Source organism: Pelophylax lessonae (genome assembly GCF_965119305.1).
Source record: "Pelophylax lessonae genome assembly, chromosome: 1".
NCBI classification, from domain to species: Eukaryota; Metazoa; Chordata; class Amphibia; order Anura; family Ranidae; genus Pelophylax; species Pelophylax lessonae.
Window position 1 is genome coordinate 355,731,639 of NC_138768.1, and position 20,571 is coordinate 355,752,209.

A 20,571-nucleotide genomic window follows, 5' to 3' on the forward strand; every position below is an offset into this window, starting at 1 on the left:
GGCAAGCTCTTTTGGATCCTTTGGAATACCAGCTTCAAGCATCAAGGGGGAATATCCTGGGTAGGGCTTGAGACTCAAACCACAAATGAAAGGGAGCACTTCATAGTGTAGTAACTTTTAAAACATTTATTAGGTAGCATAAAAAGTAATACATTCACATTTATTCAGTGGTAAAACAGCATATCTGTAGCATAAAAGTAGCGTGGCAGCGGTCAGGCAATGAGATCCAGGGACTTCCGTTCTCGGCCGAAGACCGGAAGTGACGTCAGACGCTTCTCCCCGCAGGAAAGCTGTAAGTACACTGCACTGCACCCACGGTGTGGGTAAACTGCAGCATATCAGTGTGAAAGTAGTCTTATATTATTACTAGACATTAAGCCCGTTAAATTAACGGGCGCTAGAACATATGTGGTCAAACATCATTTGTAAAAACAGACTTGTTCCAGTTAAGCGAGAGCCTCTTTCAGCTCTGCGTCCCTGTTGCCCTAGCAACGTCGGGGACATGCTGACTGAGCGGCTCTCGCTTATCTCGTTCTTTTTTTCTAACAATGCGAGAGCCGCATGACGTAGCCAGCTCTGCGCATATCGTCCCTGTTGCCCTAGCAACATCGGGGACACAGAGCTGACCAAGCATGACATCGCTCGCCCGCCGCCACTTGTAACGGCCGCTGCCGTTTAGCAGTAAGTCCACGCGAGCGTGCACCCGCCACGTGCCCGCGCACACCTGCCGCTTCAACAGTTTCGCCCGCCTGCCCGAAGTCTCTGCGCTCCAAGTCCCAACGACTGTCCGTGGGGCGCATGCGCAGTAGTGCAATCCCACAGACACAGGGACTGGACGAAGAGACACTTGTACTTTATATGTATAGATAATGATAATAATTCCCCTCCCCACGTGATGTCATTGTGTGTGATGGCAGGCTCCTGTGGGGAGACATGAGACAAAGAGCAGACACACACAATGACAGGCAGGGCACAGCCATGCTGCCAGGCGCTCCTCACACCTCCAGGCTCCTGGCACCATCATACAGTATCTCTCCCCCCTGGGGCCCCTTCTCTTACCGTTACCAGGCTTCCCCCACAGCTCCGCGCACTTCCTGTTTCCTTCCCTTCTTCTCTTGTTCCTCAAGCCGAGACCAATCCCGGAGTGATGACTCGGGAAGTAAGCTGAGACTTCTGCACATGCTCACCAGCCCTTTTCCGAGTCTCGCACAGCCTTTAAGCCGAGGCGGCCATGTTTTTGTCAGGCGCTTTTTTGATTGGCCGGCTTTCCGTAGCTTTGGGCCGTGATTGGTGCGTAAGTGTTGTCAGTGGCGTTTTAATTGTTTTGTAGAGGGGAGTACGCCGCGTTTTGGTTGGCTGCCGGCTGCTTGCTGGAGGAGGTTGTGCTGAAGAAGAGTGCCCGGCCGCCCAAAGTCTCTGCGCTCCAAGTCCCAACGGCTGTCCGTGGGGCACATGCGCAGTAGCGCAATCCCACGGACACAGGGACTGGACGCAGAGACACTTGGACTTTATTATAGTAGATGATGGTGAAGGATGATAATAGAGGATGATGGTGAAGGATGATGGTGATGGAGGATGATAAGGTGACAATAAAATCACATTTGCACATGCCAAGTCCAATCTATGGGGGATGGGGCACATATTTATTCCCACACATCCACCTCAGCCCCACCCCACCATACCCTGCTATGGGGAGGGAGGTCATTGCCATTATAGGTGGAGGTATCTCACCTCCCCCAATGTTTATATGGTATCTGCACACCTGGTGGAGATGTATACTGATAATATTATCAGGGGTGACGGTATATGTTGGAGATACAATGAGGAAGTGATATACCTCGGTAATATAATGATAATTGTGGTGGTATATAATGATACAATGTGGCAGTATATGTCAGTGATATCATGTATAGTGTGGAGGGATCATGGTATATGTCGGTGATATCATGTATGGTGCGGAGGAGTGGCGGTATATGTCGGCGATATGGTAGGGGGCGGTGCAGAGCCTGGCTCCTCCCCCGGCATGTAGACGGATGTCGGATGTGCAGGCCGGGCGGCAGGTAACAGGAGAAGGGGGAGGGACAGTGGGCTCATCGGATATAAAAACTATCAGCAGACTACACCCGATCCAACATCCCCTCCCCCCACACACACAGATCACCAACTGGATATCATTCAGTCTCTGCGCTCCAAGTCCCAATGGGTGTCCGTGGGGCACATGCGCAGTAGCGCAATCCCACTGACACAGGAACTGGACGCAGAGACACTTGGACTTTATTATAGTAGATACCCAATGTCTTGCTTCACACTGACCTGAAGATCTCTTCTTTCCTGCTGCGGGGACCACTCTGGAGACCACTAGCTGGGAAAAGAGTGGAGTGCAGATGGTATCACTCCGCATAGGACAGGAGACAGCACTACAGAGGAGGCATCAGTTCTTGCTTCCTACTACAGTTCCAACTTTACAAGTAGTCCCTAGGATAACAGTTGTGACAATAATTTTCCTATGTATGTAAATAGTGGATTCTGCCCTTAATACCACCCTACAAAAATTGTATCTGAATTTGGCTTATGTCTATGTAATACTTATAGTTTGTCCTTTTATATCACATGTTGTATGTGTATTTAGGTATTTAAAGCCTCATAATTCAATAAGTAAACAGAGATAATAATGCTTAAAATGCCACAGCCAATAGCAACCCTGCAACATGAGACATTATTAACAAATAGTTACTGTGTTTGCTAATGACTTTAAAGGCCCTTTCAAGTATGTATTGCAATATTGAAAAGCAAAATCTACAATTTACTGTACTTTATTGCAATGCTTGGTACAAGTGAAAAACAGTACATTGTGGTGCCATCCATTTTTTAAATTGCATTAACACATTTAAGCTGATTGCCATGTACAGCTGGTCCAGATTCTGGCTGCCCTAGTCTTTAAGCACAACACACAATAACGCAATACAAAATGCAAAGAAGACTTGAAGGAAACCTTCAAAAGATCAATATAGGGGCTGCAATTGCAAGTCCAATGAAAATGCTAGCTGCTTGCTTACCATGCTGGCCCCTAATGCTGTTTAAGTCACTGACCACAATTAAGGATTGTGCAAATCAGAGGTTCATTTATTGCATCTCTATGATCAAACCTGAATGGGTGAAACATGTGAGAGAGGAGTGGTCTCTACTAGCTGCATTGTTGTTTTGACTGAATAAACCCTTATTGAGCCAAGTGACTTCATTGGTGTGTGGCTTCTCTTTCTTTGTCAGTGTACTATATTTATCTCATGTTTGTTTTGGATTTATGATTCAGTATATTAAAGCCAGAGACAGCCAGATAATATGCATTTAAAAGTCAGAAATGGCAACTCTGGCATTCTGCTCATGACAGATTTGCTTTCTGATTGGTCACACTTGAACCTTTCAGAATTCATGTATTTTTTTATGAATGAAAAAAACTGAGGAGGTCACTGTACTAAGTATGCAATCTCCCCACTGTGCTATTGTGTTCTGACAGAGGGATCAACCCCCCCCCCCCCCCCACCCACCAGAGCACACCGGTCAGTGCTCGCAGCCATTGGCTAAAATTGCTGATCGGATGCCGGTCGGCTGCTGGTTTTCCAGCATTCTCTTCCTGGCGCAGTCCGCAAGGTTACCACTCTCATCTTTGCTCAATAGCTGAAGGGATCTGAGAGGGATGCTGTGTATGGGATGCACCGTGTCTTTGGCTCACTCCAGTGTCAGATGCAGAGGCGGCAGTGCGGGAGCGGACAGGGAAGGGAGCCGACTGAGGAGAAAAAAGAAGGGAGGAAAAAAGAAAGCGGCTTTCGCCCTCCCCATCACTGCGCAGCAGCACATCTCCTCCTGCTCTCCCCTCATCTTCTCCGTGCCCCCATCCCAGTCTATCTGCCCTTCACCTCCTCCACCCACACTGTGGGCCTCACTGCGGGCGTATTGCAGCCCCTGGGACCAAACTGAAGAGCGAGGCCAGACTGAAGAGCGGGGCCAGATTAAAGAATGGGGCCGGACTGAAGAGCAGGGCCAAGGAGGGCAGAGCCTGGACCGCCATGGATGGTCACACATTGGGCGGACAACATATATGTGTTTGGGATCTCTGGATGTACATTGGAAGCACACCCTAAGACGGTATCTTCGCTTGCTTCAATGTAGTTTTGAAGGGGAATTCCCCAAAAAACTTGCCAGACCTGCCTGTTACCAGGGAGTCCTGGCTTTTTGGTAAGAGTACATCTTGTCCATAAGTTGGTGGTCAGCCTTTGTGGTGAAGGGAGTGTGATGTAACTCACCTGTGGCTAAAGAATTTCTTACCATCATTTCTTTGGGACTGTTTTTAATTTAATAAGGTTTTTCACTTGGGACTATTTACTCATGAATTTTTGTAGTGCACCACTTTGCATACCATTTCCAGCATTCTTGTTCGACAGAAGCTGGTCATGAGATCAGCTTCTGTCGCTGAAACAGCTGTACACATGGGTCAAATGTTGGCCGGTTTCTACTGTACCTGCTGACTTCAGCTGATATTCGGCCCCTGTGTACAGGGCTTCAGACTTCATTAAACTTGCATTTTACTCCATTTTGTTGTGCTTTACTGTATTTTTCTTTATTTTAGCGTACAGTTCTGTGCATTTTTAAAGCACAGTTTGGCAATTTACAAGTCCATCAAAACCCAGCAAAATGTTTCTCAAAATTAAAGTATATGCAAACCTAATCACTAAAAGCTCATGTAGCAGTTTTTCCAGGCCTTGTGCCTGATGTGGGTCTGACATTGTTACCAGTGACACCTCCAACACTTTTGAGTTGTGAACCCAGGTGTGATAACTGAGACAATGACCATTCCCGCACCTTTGGTTTGTTTTGTTTTATTGTATTTAGGGGATGGGAGAAGGGAATGAGTGGGATACTCCTCTGGCTCAACTAGGTCTACTTTGGGACACTTGAAGAAAAATGCCTGTTGGCGCTGTCTTGACGCCAGCTGGATGCCGACCAGTGCTTTCTGATGCCTATAGATACTGTAGTACTGAAACTGTGCTGGAACCTCGACTTTAACTCAGAAGATCCAGGACTGTAGAACACTTGACTCCTGACACTGCTTTAAGCTCAAAAGTCACTGAACAGCTCCCTCCAGCCCTGCACTGGCTGAGGTAGCTCTGTGTAGATACTTGTGCTGCTTCAACTCTTAACCTTGTACACTTCCCACTGTACACTGACTCTTCAGGGCCCAAACTACAGGAGCCCCCTTTAACACTTCAGGGTCCTCTACCTAGGTACCCTCTCTAATACTTCAGGGTCCTCTGACCGGGCACCCCCTTTAACCGCTAGCTGACTCCTTAATCCCTAGAACCTTCTCTGGAGTGGTCCCCTCTGACTCTAGGCAGACCCCCAGGGGCAGTCCACAGTACTCACGACCTTTGTAGGCTTTCCTGAAACTGGACCCCTCTCTCTCTCTCCGCTGGTTCTCGGCACACCGGATACCCTCTGTAGCTCAGTTTCACGCTCTTTGGATTCCCAGGCCGTCACCCGGGACACCCGCATTCTTTGACAGGAGGAGAGACAGCCGTACTCTCCCTCCTGGGGCTCTGTTTCCCGCCAAAGAAGCTGCGTCATGCGTTCCCTTCAAACTTATACCCACTCCCAGAATCCTCTGCGGCAGGATCTGCCTTCTGGGGTAGATACAAGCCTGACTGAGCCACTGATTGGGTTTCCTCCACTGCCCTATGATAATCCTCTCACAGAGCCAGTGGGGAGACTTCCCTCTCAGTAACCTCACCTGGGAGACATGACAGTCCAGCTGAAATCATGGCCCTGCTGTTAAGCAAATGTGTAGAAAACACAAGCAGCCAAGGCCCACAATACTTTACCTAGTACCTACCTGTAGGGTGCTACATCCACCCCACACCAAAATGAGTCAGGTCTCTCTGACTCTGAGGCAACTGCCTCCTATCAAAAATACTGCCAAAAGATCAGGAGTATCCCACAAACCTGAAAAAGGGGGAAAAGGGAAAAACAAATGTACAAATAAGTTAAAGTGAAAAAATAGATCTTTACACTCTGCTGTACAAATTTACAAACAGTTTAAGGTGCAAAAGAACTGATGCACCCCCCCCCCCCCCCCACACCAAACAAACTCGTCAGGTGAAGAACAATGAAGAGAAAGACAATGCAAATTTTCTGACTGACTATCAGATGGTCCCACCTGTAGAGAGATAAATGAAGCAAAAGTTAGTCAACTGCATACACATAGGAAAATGCAAGCCTAACTATCTTGACAGTTGAATGAAAAGACCCTCCTTTTAACTCCAAGGGCGACCTTTCCACTCCCTTCCCTGACTACCCCTGCTAACCAGCATCTTGACTTGCCGGGGTCCACTCCTTGGCTGTATGAGTCTGTCCCCTATCACTAGCTACCTATGCAGAGTCCTTTTGATGAAGCGAAACACAGCGCCCTCTAGCTGTCTTTCCCAACACTCCTTTTAGGAAGCAGGGCAAGTCACAGTTCTGTATGACCTGCAGTCCTGCTGAGTCAGGGAAGTAACACAGGGGTCCTGTAGGGCACCAACCACCAAAGTTCTTGAATACACTTGAACTTTGCAATAACATCTTCATCTCTCAGAACTGTGGATGATGTCCCACACAGTTATTTGTAATCCACAGAGATCCTGGCCCGAAGTCCCAAGGTATCTAGCACAACAACAATTTCCCAGAAGACCGGGGGCCCAATGGCCCTAAGAGGTCTGGCACAGTAAAATTTCTTCCAAAAGACCCTGGCCCGATGGCCCAAGGGGTCTACATTAAACTTAAACACTTGCAAACTTGTGAACTCAACATTATATTTGAAGTTCCTTGGTCAGTTGTGATGTTCTTGTTGAGACAGAACATTTGCAGCCCTCAAATGTAATAGTCAGGGTGAGGGACCTGAACATATTCTCCTTGCTCGTTTTTGACTCTGATGGACCAGGCATGTCTTGATCCATCTGGGCGGCGGACCTCCACTCTGTCTACGTAGATGGAGCACCAAAAGTTCCACTGAGCCTTTACGCTGTTGAATATTTCCTTAAGCTTTTCCTCTGGGGAGTCCCTGTATGGCTTTGGGACAAGCAGGAAGTCCCAAATCATCTTGTCACACCAAAAGTCACGAAACTTCTCCACCATCACCATCACTTCTCTTGGGGCATAGGGGTAGTCATACCCATATTCAAGTGCTACTTTCTTCTGTATCCAACTCTGCATCCTGGATAACTGGGGGAGAGTCCTCCTGTTACCTCTCCCTCGTGGAGAAAATGGGGTGCATACTCTTTGTATCATTTGCTCATAGGCCACATTTTGGTCTCTGGCCCGAGCAATATTTCCTGGAGGGGTGAGGTCTGGGATCCATTCAATGTAGGCATCGCAGAACCCCAATTTCTTGGCCAGATCCCCTCTCTCTATGGCTTCCTTAGCCTCTTAATCACGTGGTACAGTCACTTCGGGACCCGGGGAGCTCTCAGCTTCTGACCCCCATCCCCACTCAGTCTCATCTATGGAACCCCCAATCATCAATCCCTTCCTTAACTGACCCATATCTGTTCTGGAAAGATGGGGAATCGATGCATACCAGGCATCTCTCTCCCTCACTACTTGCACTGGAGGGTGAGGCCTGAATCACTGCAGGTTTATCAGGCTGCTGGATGCTGATGGGAGCCGATTCTGCCATGACCGCTGAGGTAGCTATGCCCTCCGGACACCTTACGATTGCAGGTGCGATCATGAATCCCCTCCCAACGGAACTCTGTGACCGAGTCCCCTTTCTACAAAGTGCAGGCCCATTGACTGCTGGCAGGGTCTCCAGCTGCATCATTAGCTCCGCGGAGGAACTTAGACTCAGTCCCGGTCACTTCCTGAGTAAGGCCTGACTCCCACATAACAGAGAGCTTCTTGGGACGGCCCTCACTCTTTTCTGCCCGGAGCAGCAGATAACTACATTGCCCACATTGGACCCACGCTTGCATTTGCAAAGTGACAGTGGCACACTGAGGGCATACCGCTCCAAGAACTCCCGCCCGCCTCCTGCGCACAGTGTGAGTAATCCGTCCAGGACTATCTGGATACCAGTATCCCAGACTAGGTGGGGATCGCGCTGGTGGATCTGCTCCCAGTTTGGCTTTGCAGGGTCTTCACTCATGGTGGCAATGATAGCGGGCACACTCTTGGTTTCTCTCACAAACAACATGCTCCTCTCTTCTACACGTGTCTCCCGCACGGCCACACCCGAAGGAAGGGGTATTAATAGGGTCCCCTTAGCCACTCCTGATTGGCCGGATGTTCCCGCTGTCTCCACCTCTTCGCCATATTGGGTGATGACTCCTCCTGCTAGGCAGAGCTGTTTGTGGCGCGTTTTCCTGCGTGGTACTGTAACTCTTCCCCTGCCATGCTTCTTCACTGTAAGCCTCAGGGAAGTAGCTGCTAAATGGATCATGTCACTTGCCAGACATGCATCCACCCTCCTCAATTGTACTAGGGCCATAACTGTGCCTTCCTGCACAGAAGCCAGCTGTCCGTCCTTGCTCGGCAAGAGTAATATCCTGCTGTCGGTCGCACGGTCGATAGTCCTCTTCCTCGCCATACATGTGCAATTTTTATCTTCCATACTGGCTCCGGGATTAGCCCCACTGCCCCTCTGGGCATGGCCGACTACGATCCCCACAGTATCGGTGCAACAACTATATAGAATAAATGTCCCGCTGTCAAATGCACGGTCAATATCACTCCACATAGCATGCACATACACCAGGTCCCTGGCACCTCTCTTCCCGTGCCCCCGGCCTCCATCTTCACTGTCCTCACTAGGACCCGCGGCATCCTCTTCTCTGTCCTCCCTGGGACCCCTGACGCCATCTTCACTGCCCACACTGGGACTTCTCTCTGTTAAGCAGTTGCAGCACTCATGCACTCGGACACTTTTCCCCTCTGCTCTCCATATTCTGACAGCAGAGTACATCTCATAGTCCATATGAAAAGTCCTTATCAGGTTACAAGTTTCCTTTGAACATTTGCATTGCCACAGGCAACCTTCCATATGGACTTCTAGCTTCATCCCACTCTCTCTGTCTCCTGAAGATGCAGTCTCACACCTGACTTGGTCCTTGAACAACTGTTCTGGGCACAAAAATTGACTTTTCTGACTTTTTCTTCTGCCAGGGGCAACTGGCCTAGTAACTAATGGCAAAATCCTGGACGAGCCCCCAAATGTAGCAGTTTTTCCAGGCCTTCTGCCTGATGTGGGTCTGCCATTGTTACCGGCGACACCTCTAACACTTTTGAGTTGTGAACCCAGGTGTGAGAACTGAGACAATGACCATTCCGGCACCTTTGGTTTGTTTTGTTTTATTGTATTTAGGGGATGGGAGAAGGGAATGAGTGGGATACTCCTCTGGCTCAACTAGGTCTACTTTGGGACACTTGAAGAAAAATGCCTTTTGGCGCTGTCTTGCTGCCAGCTGGATGCCGACCAGTGCTTCCTGACGCCTATAGATACTGTAGTACTGAAACTGTGCTGGAACCTCGACTTTAACTCAGAAGATCCAGGACTGTAGAACACTTGACTCCTGACACTGCTTTTAGTTCAAAAGTCACTGAACAGCTCCCTCCAGCCCTGTGTAGATACTTGTGCTGCAGCAACTCTTAACCTTGTACACTTCCCACTGTACACTGACTCTTCAGGGCCCAAACTACAGGCGCCCCCTTTCACACTTCAGGGTACTCTACCTCTGTACCCTCTCTAATACTTCAGGGTCCTCTGACCAGGCACCCCCTTTAACCGCTAGCTGACTCCTGGATCCCTAGAACATTCTCAGGAGCGGTCCCCCCTGACTCTAGGCAGACCCCCAGGGGCAGTCCACAGTACTCATGACCTTTGTAGGCTTTCCTGAAACTGGACCCCTCTCTCTCTTCACTGGTTCTCAGCACACCGGATCCCCTCTGTAGCTCAGCTTCCTCTGACAGGAGGAGAGACAGCCGTACTCTCCCTCCTGGGACTCTGCTTCCCGCCAAAGATGCTGCATCATGCGTTCCCTTCAAACCTATACCCACTCCCAGAATCCTCTGCGGCAGAATCTGCCTTCTGGAAGATACAAGCCTGACTGAGCCACTGATTGGGTTTCCTCCACTGCTCTATGAGAATCCTCTCACAGAGACAGTGGGGAGACACCCCTTTCAGTAACCTCACCTGGGAAACATGACAGTCCAGCTGAAATCATGGTCCTGTTTTTAAGCAGCCAAGGCCTACTATACTTTACCTAGCACCTACCTGTAGGGTGCTACACTCATATAAGCTTTAACAGGGTAATGTAATTTCAAAATGTATTTAAAATTTTTTTAAATCTGCAGTTTTCACTAAAATGATATCTGGTGATAATCCTGTTCTTTCACAGGACCAAAAAAATTACCAGATTTATCCAATATATTGGCTGCATCTCCAACATTTGCTCTTCACTAATTTTAAATGTACGGGTCTCTGGCATGTAGTACCATTTTTTTTTTATAAACTGTGAAGAAGTAACGTACTTGAGAATTTTGCAGACCTGTATAGGGAAACAAGTGGCCCTTTCAACACCCATGCGTGGCCCACTGTTCCTGGTTAAGTGAGGCACTGATGATGCAACCAGGGTCTCGCAGCTACATCCTGAGTTCTAGGCAGAGTTCCAGGAAATAAAGTGAGATGCATTAATCTACTATTGGTAAAAATGGCCACCTGGGGAAGAATGGGGAGGAAAAGAAAAATATGGTAAGCAAATATTGAAAAGCCTGCAATTAGCTACATGTATATTTTGTAGATTGTCATTACTGTACTAAATATTTCTAATGATGCATTTCTTATCATTTTTATGATCAAGTTGAAGTTCCTCTTTAACCATCAGTGGACTGGATTAGTGGTACAGTGGAAGGGCAGCCGGTCTGTGCCAGATCACATGCCTAGCAAGTGATCTGAAAATTCTGGGTCTGGGTCACGCATGCGCTGCCGGCAACCTGCTCCCACTATGATCACACAAAGCGGGAGCTGGTTGCTACAGAATCGATGTCTTCCAGCACTCGCCGATTAGACTGTACACAGGCAGAACGGCAATCTACCTATGTAAACAAAGGCAGATTGCCATACTGTCTGAAGGGAAGGCATTGATCTTGTGTTCCTGTAAAACAGGAATATGGATCAATGCCTTCCCCTAGTCAAAGCACCTTCCTCACAGTGAGAAAGGCACACAGTTAACCTTTTGATAACCCCTGATGTTAACCCCTTCCCAGCCAGTGTCATTAGTACAGTGACAGAGCATATTTTTAGCACTGATCACTGTATTAGTGTCACTGGTGCCCAAAAAGTATCAAAAGTGTCAGTTACTTGTGCGATTTATCCGCCATAATTTCTCAGTCTGGCTATAAGTCACTGATCGCCACCATTACTAGTAAAAAAAATAAAATAAAATACATACAGTATCATATAGTTTATAGACGCTATAACTTTTGTGCAAATAAATCAATGTACTCTTATTGGGATTTTGTTTTTACTTAAAATATGTAGCAGAATACATATTGGCCTAAATTGATGAAGAAATGTGATTTTTTTTATTGGGTATGTTTTATAACAGAAAGTAAAAAATATTGTTTTTTTTTTCCAAAATTGTCAGTCTTTTTTAAAAATAAAAACCACAGAGGTAAATAAATTCCACCAGAAGAAAGCTCTATTTGTGGAAAAAAAGGACAACATTTTTTTTGGGCACAGTGCTGCATGACCGCGCGTTTGTCAGTTAAAGTAACGCAGCGGTGTATTGCAAAAAGAAATGGCCTGGGGCGTGGCTTGGCGCTGATCGTGGATGGCCGCCTGATCTCCTAGCTCCCGGCCAGCTCGAGAGTTTCCAGCTTCAAGTAGAGCGATCTTTCATCTGTTGCACTCCCAGGAAGGATGAGTAGATCCAGCACCCTCTCCTCTCCCTCCCGATCCCGCTCCCCGAGAGATCTGACGCCCGGCCGCACCCGCAGCATACCGGACCTATTCCGCCAGCCGCAACAACTACGCGAGGCCCCAGCTTCAAATCGGGCCTATGCCCGATTTGAAGAGAAAGTTACAGCGCAAGAAGACTCCATTCAATCCCTGACTGACACAATGCATTCTCATGATGCCCAATTCAGAGACATGCAAAGACAACTTGAGGATCTTGATAACAGAGGTCGGCGCCATAATTTAAGGGTAAGGGGCCTGCCTGAATCGGTAGATCAAACACAAATCACGAGAGCTACTACCGCCATCTTTAATGATGCCCTAGGAAGACCTCTAGAAACACCTATCAAATTCGAACGTCTCCACAGAGCCCTGAGACCCAAACCAAGGGACACAGACCCCCCAAGGGACATCATTTGCTGCGTAGTCAACTTTAGACTGAAGGAAGATGTCCTGAGGAGGACAAGAGATCGACGCTCCCTCCTATACCATGGTACGGAAATAAAAATCTTCCAGGATCATTCTCCGATAACCCAACAGCGCAGAAGAGACCTACGGCCCCTACTGGACTCTCTAAGATCCAGAAATATCCAGTACCGCTGGAAATTCCCGTTCTGCCTATCCGCTTCGGCAAACGGTCGCACCGCCAACCTGAGGGTTTCCGGAAGATCTCGCTAATTTTTGCAATACACTGAACTTACCGCACATTGACCTGCCTGATTGGTATAGACCTCTCAACACCCAAAGGCTACGAAGATCAACTTCAATGGATGCAGTTCCAGAAAGGGACGACTTCCAAATCAGACATCCCAGAACATCATCGTCTAGCAACGGATCTTCCAACCGCCACAGGAGCCAAGATTTCCTGAGCCCCACGGCTTCCCCAGCGCATCGTCGCCCAAGACAAGAATAAAGCAACTCAACCCAAATGGTCTGACTCTCCCGCATCTTTTGTCACCCCCGCATGCCCTTTCTCTTACTTTTTCGCTTTCTCCCTCTAGCCCTGTCCACACCTTCTACCTGTCCCCGTTTGCTTCTTCCCAACAGATTTTGAACTGCACCTGCACAGAAGCCCAGATCTACGCCAGCAAAATCACCTCAACCTATATTCGTCCGGACACACACATCTCCTTCTATTCCCGAAGATCGTGGTTAAGGATGGGTAATGTACTTTACACCACACGAACAACCTCAGTATATGGACGTATCCCTCCTCTTTAAATGCACCCCACATAGCAGAGACTACCACGCCACTATCCACCATATCGCCACATGCCCTTCCCCCCCCCCCTCTTTTTTCGGACCAAGTTTATTTTATTGTAGAGCTTATTCTAAGGGGTTTATCTATTTAGCCCTAATTGAACGTTTTCATCTCTTACTTGTGACACACATAATATGCTTTGGTTTAAATGTACCCTGCTATTGAAACCTCTTTTCAAGATAAGAACGGTGAGAGAGGGAGGAGAGGGAAATAAAAGCCCCTTAGAAAGATAAGGGACGGATATTCAAAAAAAAAAAAAGAGAAAACTTATTCAATTATATACACCTCTAAAAACAGCTTTGACCTGTGAGCAAGCGATGTCCTTAGGCAGCTACACCTCGATCACCCACCTAGAAGGGTAGGCGGGTACAGCCCGGATCATAATACCCCACGTCTCATGCCAATCATGGCCACAATCCTAAAAACACACCCCATTCGCCCTGTCTTCTCCTAAGCAGAACGGTGAGGACGGTAGAACTCCCCTCTCTCTCTCACGTTCGCCCCACACCCAGGAGAGGACTCTCAAGGAGCCTCCTCTTACTATGCACATTACAGATTTTTTCAATGTAATCCAATCAGACATTTTATGGTATTATGTTATATTATATGGTATGATATTTTATGGTATCATTGAAAGTTCAAAGTATTATATTTGCATGCCATTGTCTTTGCCTTTCTCCACTCTTCACTTATCCAGTCCATCACTTCTATCACAACCTGCGTTCAAAGATACATCACCTCAATTGGCAAAGTGCCGACTGACTCACCTACTTCACCCCCAACAACCCTGATTTACCTAATGGCTCCCAATTTTTTCCCAGGTGCCCCATGGTGCATATGATATTTATCTCCTCCCCTTACGGCTTCTAGTCGATTTCTTGCCCCCTCTCTGCATAAATGTCTCTGCTGGGCTTGTTCCCTGGAAACCCATAATCTCACTTCCATCACCTCTACTCCTGATAACACGAAAGATCATCAAATTCTTCCCCTCCCTTATCTCTCGAGCCGGCCGGCTCATGTTTCCTTCATTTTTACTTACCTCGATCAATTACCGACCACTCACCCCACAAGACAGACAGAGTTGATCTGATCTGATCGCCTCATCTGTCAACACTTCTGATACCTGTATATTCGGATAGGTGTGATTGTATTTCACACTCTATACTTCGGTTCTCCCCCTCCACCTAACTACCTCACTCCTCTCTCCCTTCCCCTCTGACCTCCCCATCCTCCTGCATCCTTCCTCCCCCCATCCCCTTCTTACATCGGTCTCTGCCTCCCAGATACATTAAACTTACTATACCAGACCACACCCACAACACCCCCCAGTGGTAATTACCTGATCCAACTTCATGATGACTTCTCCTCAGACCCCTTCCAATTCCCTCCAAGTTAAGGTTGTGTCATTAAACGTAAAAGGTTTAAATATACCCGAGAAATGTAGCCAAGTCCTCGAAATTATGCACAAATCAAAGGTGGATATAGTCTACCTTCAAGAGACTCACGTTCTTTCACAAAATACCCCGAAACTTAGCAACTTCAGATACCCCACAGCTTACCTAGCCACTAATCCTTTAGGGAAAACAAAGGGAGTAGCAATCCTCATTTCCAAAAACCTTGATTGGAAATGCACTGACTCTCTCATTGACCCTGACGGGCGATACATTATCCTGAAAGGATTCTTGGCACAGAAACCCATCACTCTAGCTAATATTTACTCCCCCAACTCTGCACAGGTACCATTTTATAGGAAAATTGCTTCCTTACTGGCTGAAAACCAACAGGGAATCACAATACTGGGAGGCGACTTCAACGCAGCGCTGTATCCTATCCTAGATTCCTCCTCAGGCACTTCATCCCTCCCGTACAAAGCCCTCAAACAAATTAGTCAATCCCTCCAAGAACTACTCCTACACGATACCTGGCATACGCTAAATCCCTCCACAAAAGACTTCACATTTTTCTCTTCTCCTCACCAAAGATATTCCAGGTTAGATTACCTCTTCCTGTCACAAAAAGACTTACCCCTGATCAAGAAGGTCACAATTGAACCAATGCTAATCTCCGATCACCACCCAGTATCCCTGACAATCTCAATCCCCGGAGACTTCTCGTATAACAAGCTCTGGAGGTTAGACTCAACGCTTCTCACTCACGAACCCGACATCCAATATTTGAGGAAAAGATTACGGAATATTTCTCTGAAAATACCACTAGCGATATCTCTCCCATCATGATTTGGGAAGCGCATAAATGTGCACTGAGAGGAGTTCTTATTTCTCTCAAATCCTCAAAGAAGAAAGCGCACCAAGCTCATACTCAAGCAATAATCAACAAAATTCAAAACCTAGAAAAAAATCACAAAAGCACCAGAGCACACCTCACATACCTTGAACTAGTACATAACAGACAACTCCTCCTAGACGAGCTTCACATCAAAATTAAACGTAAATTTATCCTCCAACAAAAATTATTCTAAGAGTTCGGGAACAAGAGTAGTAAATTCCTCGCTAAAGCCCTCCAAGAAAAAAGAGCGAAGTCCTCCATACATTCGATCAAAGACACCCAAGGAAACACCTTTGTCAAAACCCCAGACATCGCAACCCAATTTGAGAAGTACTACACCCAGCTATATAATCTAGATCACTCAATCCCGATTCAAACCCAGAACTCCCTCATACAGGATTTCCTGCAGAAATCCTGTACTAAAACTCTTAATAATTTCCAATCCCAAAACCTGGAACAGCCCCTATCAGAGGAAGAGCTCAAACTAGCTATTTCTCAACTAAAAGCAGGCAAAAGCCCAGGCCCAGATGGTTTCACAGCCCCATATTACAGAACATTCACAGACCTTCTATCATCTCCGTTACTAAAAGCCTTTAACTCGCTGGCTTCTCCCCCTTATCCCCATCACAGATTGCTTGACGCCCATATATCAGTAATACCAAAGGAAAATAAGGACCCAACCTCAGTAATTAACTACAGACCCATCTCCCTACTTAACGTAGACATCAAACTTTTCGCCAAAATTATCGCAAATAGATTGCTGCCCCTAGTTCTGATACTGATAGACAAAGATCAGGTAGGATTCGTTCCCGGACGCGAAGCTCGTGACAACACGGTTAAAGCTATTAATATCCATCACTGGATGACCTCTCATAAAATGAAGGGCTTTATGCTATCCCTCGACGCCGAGAAGGCGTTCGATAGGCTCGACTGGAATTACATGAGACGGGTCCTGCAACACATTGGCATCCCGGACCGATTACTCACTCTAATTCTGTCTCTGTACTCCACACCTACGGCATGTGTTAGAGTCAATGGAAGCCTATCGGACGCCTTCTCCATAGGAAATGGGACTAGGCAGGGATACCCCCTATCCCCAATTCTATTCGTCCTTACCTTAGAACCTTTTCTACGTACACTTGATCTAAACCCAAACATTTCTGGAATAACCATCTCCCATCGTACGTATAAGATAGCGGCATTCGCCGATGACATATTATTGTTTCTTAGCGACCCTCTCCTCTCCATCCCATCACTTTTACAAGAATTTAAACTTTTTCAGAAATTGTCCAATTTTAAAATAAACTTCTCGAAGTCAAACGCCCTCAACATTACCCTATCCAAAAGATTAGTAGACCAATGTAAGTCTAACTTTCCATTCCAATTGGCTCAATCTTCCATTAAATACCTAGGTATTCACCTCACGGATAATCTGAACGAACTGTTCCCCACTAACTTTCTCCCAGTATTACAAACAATCAAAGACGACATTAAGAAATGGTCCAGACCACATTTCTCCTGGTTCGGGCGTGCTGCCATCCTTAAAATGAACGTCTTACCACGCCTATTATTCCTCCTTCAAGCTATCCCCATTAAAATCCCAAAATCCTTCTTCAACTCGTTCAAATCTCTGTGTTCCAAATTTCTTTGGTGCCAAAAAAAACCCAGGCTCTCTTTCACATTACTTTCCAAACCCAAACTAGATGGAGGCATTGGCCTACCAGACTTACAAAAATATTATTGGGCGTGTCACCTAACTAGAATTTTGGATTGGTTTCTCCACGAACCCAATAAAGACTGGGTGATACTTGAAAAAGCCTTCTGCAATATTCCCCTCAAGACCTTACTGTGGCTCAATTCTGAACACACACCTATGTCCGTAAAGATACATCCCCTCTTAAATACAACCCTAACTTCCTTTAGGGATACATGCAAACAAAATCTCCTCAACCCCAGGTCCCCTGACCCCAATCAAACACAACCCAGACTTTCCTCCGGGTATGTCCTCTTCATTCTTAAGAGAACACTGGAATGATGACTCCATCGGAGCTTTCCGCTTCTTCGATAAAGGTTCCCTCTTAGAACGCCTTCAGATCAAATCACCCACCACGCCCTCCCCCATACCCAACTGGACCTACTTTCAAATTAGACATTTTCTCAAATCCCTGAACCTTAATGGGGCCCTTTCCAGAGACCTTACCCCATTCGAGAAGCTTTGCATAAGCACCACACCAAAACACCACCTTATTTCAGTAACTTACAATCTCCTGGTCTCGGAGGTCCAAGAACACACCAACAAAGCTAAGCCCAGATGGGAATCAGACCTCAACCTCTCCTTTTCCGAAAAAGAATGGCAAAATCTATGCCATATTGCCCATAAAAGTTCCCTAAATGTATCCACACAAGAAAATTGCTACAAGCTGCTAACTAGATGGTACAGGACCCCTTCACTCCTACATAAATATAACCCAGACATCACTGACATTTGCTGGAGATGCCATTCTGATACAGGGACACTCATCCATATCTATTGGTCCTGCCCAAAAATTCAACCATTCTGGTTATCTATCCATGAAACCATCACGAAAGACCTAAATATTGATATCCCTTTCTCTCCTGCCCAATACCTCCTAAACTATACTATTGTCCCACCTTACAGATACTGCAAATCTCTCTCCCCACACCTACTCAATGCAGCTAAAGCTTGCATACCAATCCACTGGAAATCGGATGTAATTCCACATAAACGGGAATGGCTTAACAAAATGGACAAAATTGCTAGATTAGAAGAGCTAGTCGCGATCGCTCGAGATAGAACAATCTCCTATGCTCACATTTGGGCTCCCTGGAAATTATTTCGAGACCCACAAAACCATACATCTCCAAACAACACTCCCACCTCTACAGCTGAACCAATAGTTACCACCCTTGACTTTCTCTCTCCCAAATACTTTGCCTCTTACATCATGACAACCCTTGGCTTCTCGCACACACACCAAGATTGATAGCACACCGGTAAGCCCCTCTCACCCCTAAACAAGGGCTGTAAGTGAGAGAGGTTTACGGAGCTCAACGCGGTAAGCCTAACACCAACCCCACATATTGCCTTCACTCTCTATCGGTCATCATAACATTTCTATCCCCCCAGACTTGTGAGGCAGAGGCCGATGACTCCCTACCCTCCTTTCCCTTTCCTTTCCCTACCCTCCTCCCCCCCACCCCCTACTTTTTTCTCCCAAAATTTGATGAGTAGGTGATCTCTTCTCCCCGGAGTGGACACCTCCCATCAAGTCGTCTTACTCCTACATATAGTCTTAAATGTTTCGCATTTTCCTCCATTTATTATCATATCAACATTTCTCTAACAACCCGGTTGATACCCTGCAACATACCCCCCGTGTTTTACCTCAAGGTCACATACACCGAGATGTGACTACAGTTTCATACTTTATTGTACTATGGTTAGAATAGTACTTCCCTATTGACACAACTAAGCTTCAAGTTGACACTCGTTTTGTCTTTAGTCTCTTTATTGACTAAGTTTTATCGACCACTCCTGTTGAGTCTCCTGTTTGTTAAAAGGTCGAACCTTTCAATACGTGCCTTACATTGACATTCGTTTATTCTCAGATTATTTGTAATAACTTTCAAATAAGCTATGTTGCCGTACATTGAATGTACTGTTTCTACGTTGATTTATAAGAGACTGTATGTATTCTTAATATTTTTGTAATTCTTTCAATAAAAACTTTTTGGAAAAAAAAAAAGAAATGGCCTGGTCATGAAGGGGGCTAAATCTTCTGGGGGGACAAGTGGTTAAGAAATATCATGCAGCCATCATTGGAGTATGTGAAGTGGCTGCAAGGAGATCAACAGCACTAAAATGTAAAAAAAAAAAAAAAGGGTGAAAAGTATTTTATTTAAAAAATAGCAACTGTGTATGATTCACAGCACTTTAGTTTACTCTACTTTATTATTACTCTTGAGAATTATAAATATTTCCTTGCCTAGATCTAGCACCTGTATATTTAGGTTCATTGAGAAATAATACAGTTTACTTGATCCTCTGTGCTGCCAGACTAAAAAGGAAACCACACAGGAAGTACTATAATGTGATTGTATATGTTCAGGGGGTTTTGTATTTTCTTAATTTAGCACCAATTTTGTACACAAACAAGTATTTTTAATGACAAATGTAAATATGCAAAGGTAAGAGAATTCACTAAGACATGTCAATATTTGAGGATGTAGATCTCAGCTGCTTCCGGTTCTTCATGGATCACTGCAAGGTAAACAGAGAGCAGCAGAGAGCCGCATGGTGTGTTCTCAAGACATAATAAATACAACATTCCTACATGTCCCTTTATTCTGCCGAGTCTGAATCCCAGCTCACAGTGAGACTTCATGCTGTGTAATAATTTATGTCCAGCTTTCAACATATTCAACAGACGTAAAAAACAGGTGTATCTGCACCTCCATCTTGGAGCTCTACAGTAATAATTAAGAATAATATACTATACTTGAATACATTTAAAATAAAATGAATAGTAATTAATGTGAATTAAATGCAAATGAGAAGTAGAGGAGCATTTGTTCTTATTTTTATTTGTACAACCAATCATACAAGTCTAGTACATTTTAACCACTATAAGACCGGAAGGATTTGCCCCCCTAATGACCAGGCCCTATTTTGAGATTCGGCACTGCGTTACTTTAACGGACAATTGCTTGGTTGTGTGAAACTGTACCCAAATAAAATTGACGTCCTTTTTTCTCACAAATAGAGCTTTCTTTTGGTGGTATTTGATCACCTGTGCGATTTTTATTTTTTGCGCTATAAACAAAAAAGGAGCGACAATTTTGAAAAAAAAAAAAAATATATATATATTTTTCACATTCTGCTATGTGACATTCTCAAAAAAAAAAATGTAAAAATCAAAAATTTTTAACATTTTAGGCCAATTTGTTTTCTGCTACAAATTTTTGGTAAAAAAAAATCACAATAAGCGTATTTTGATTGGTTTGCGCAAAAATTATTACGTCT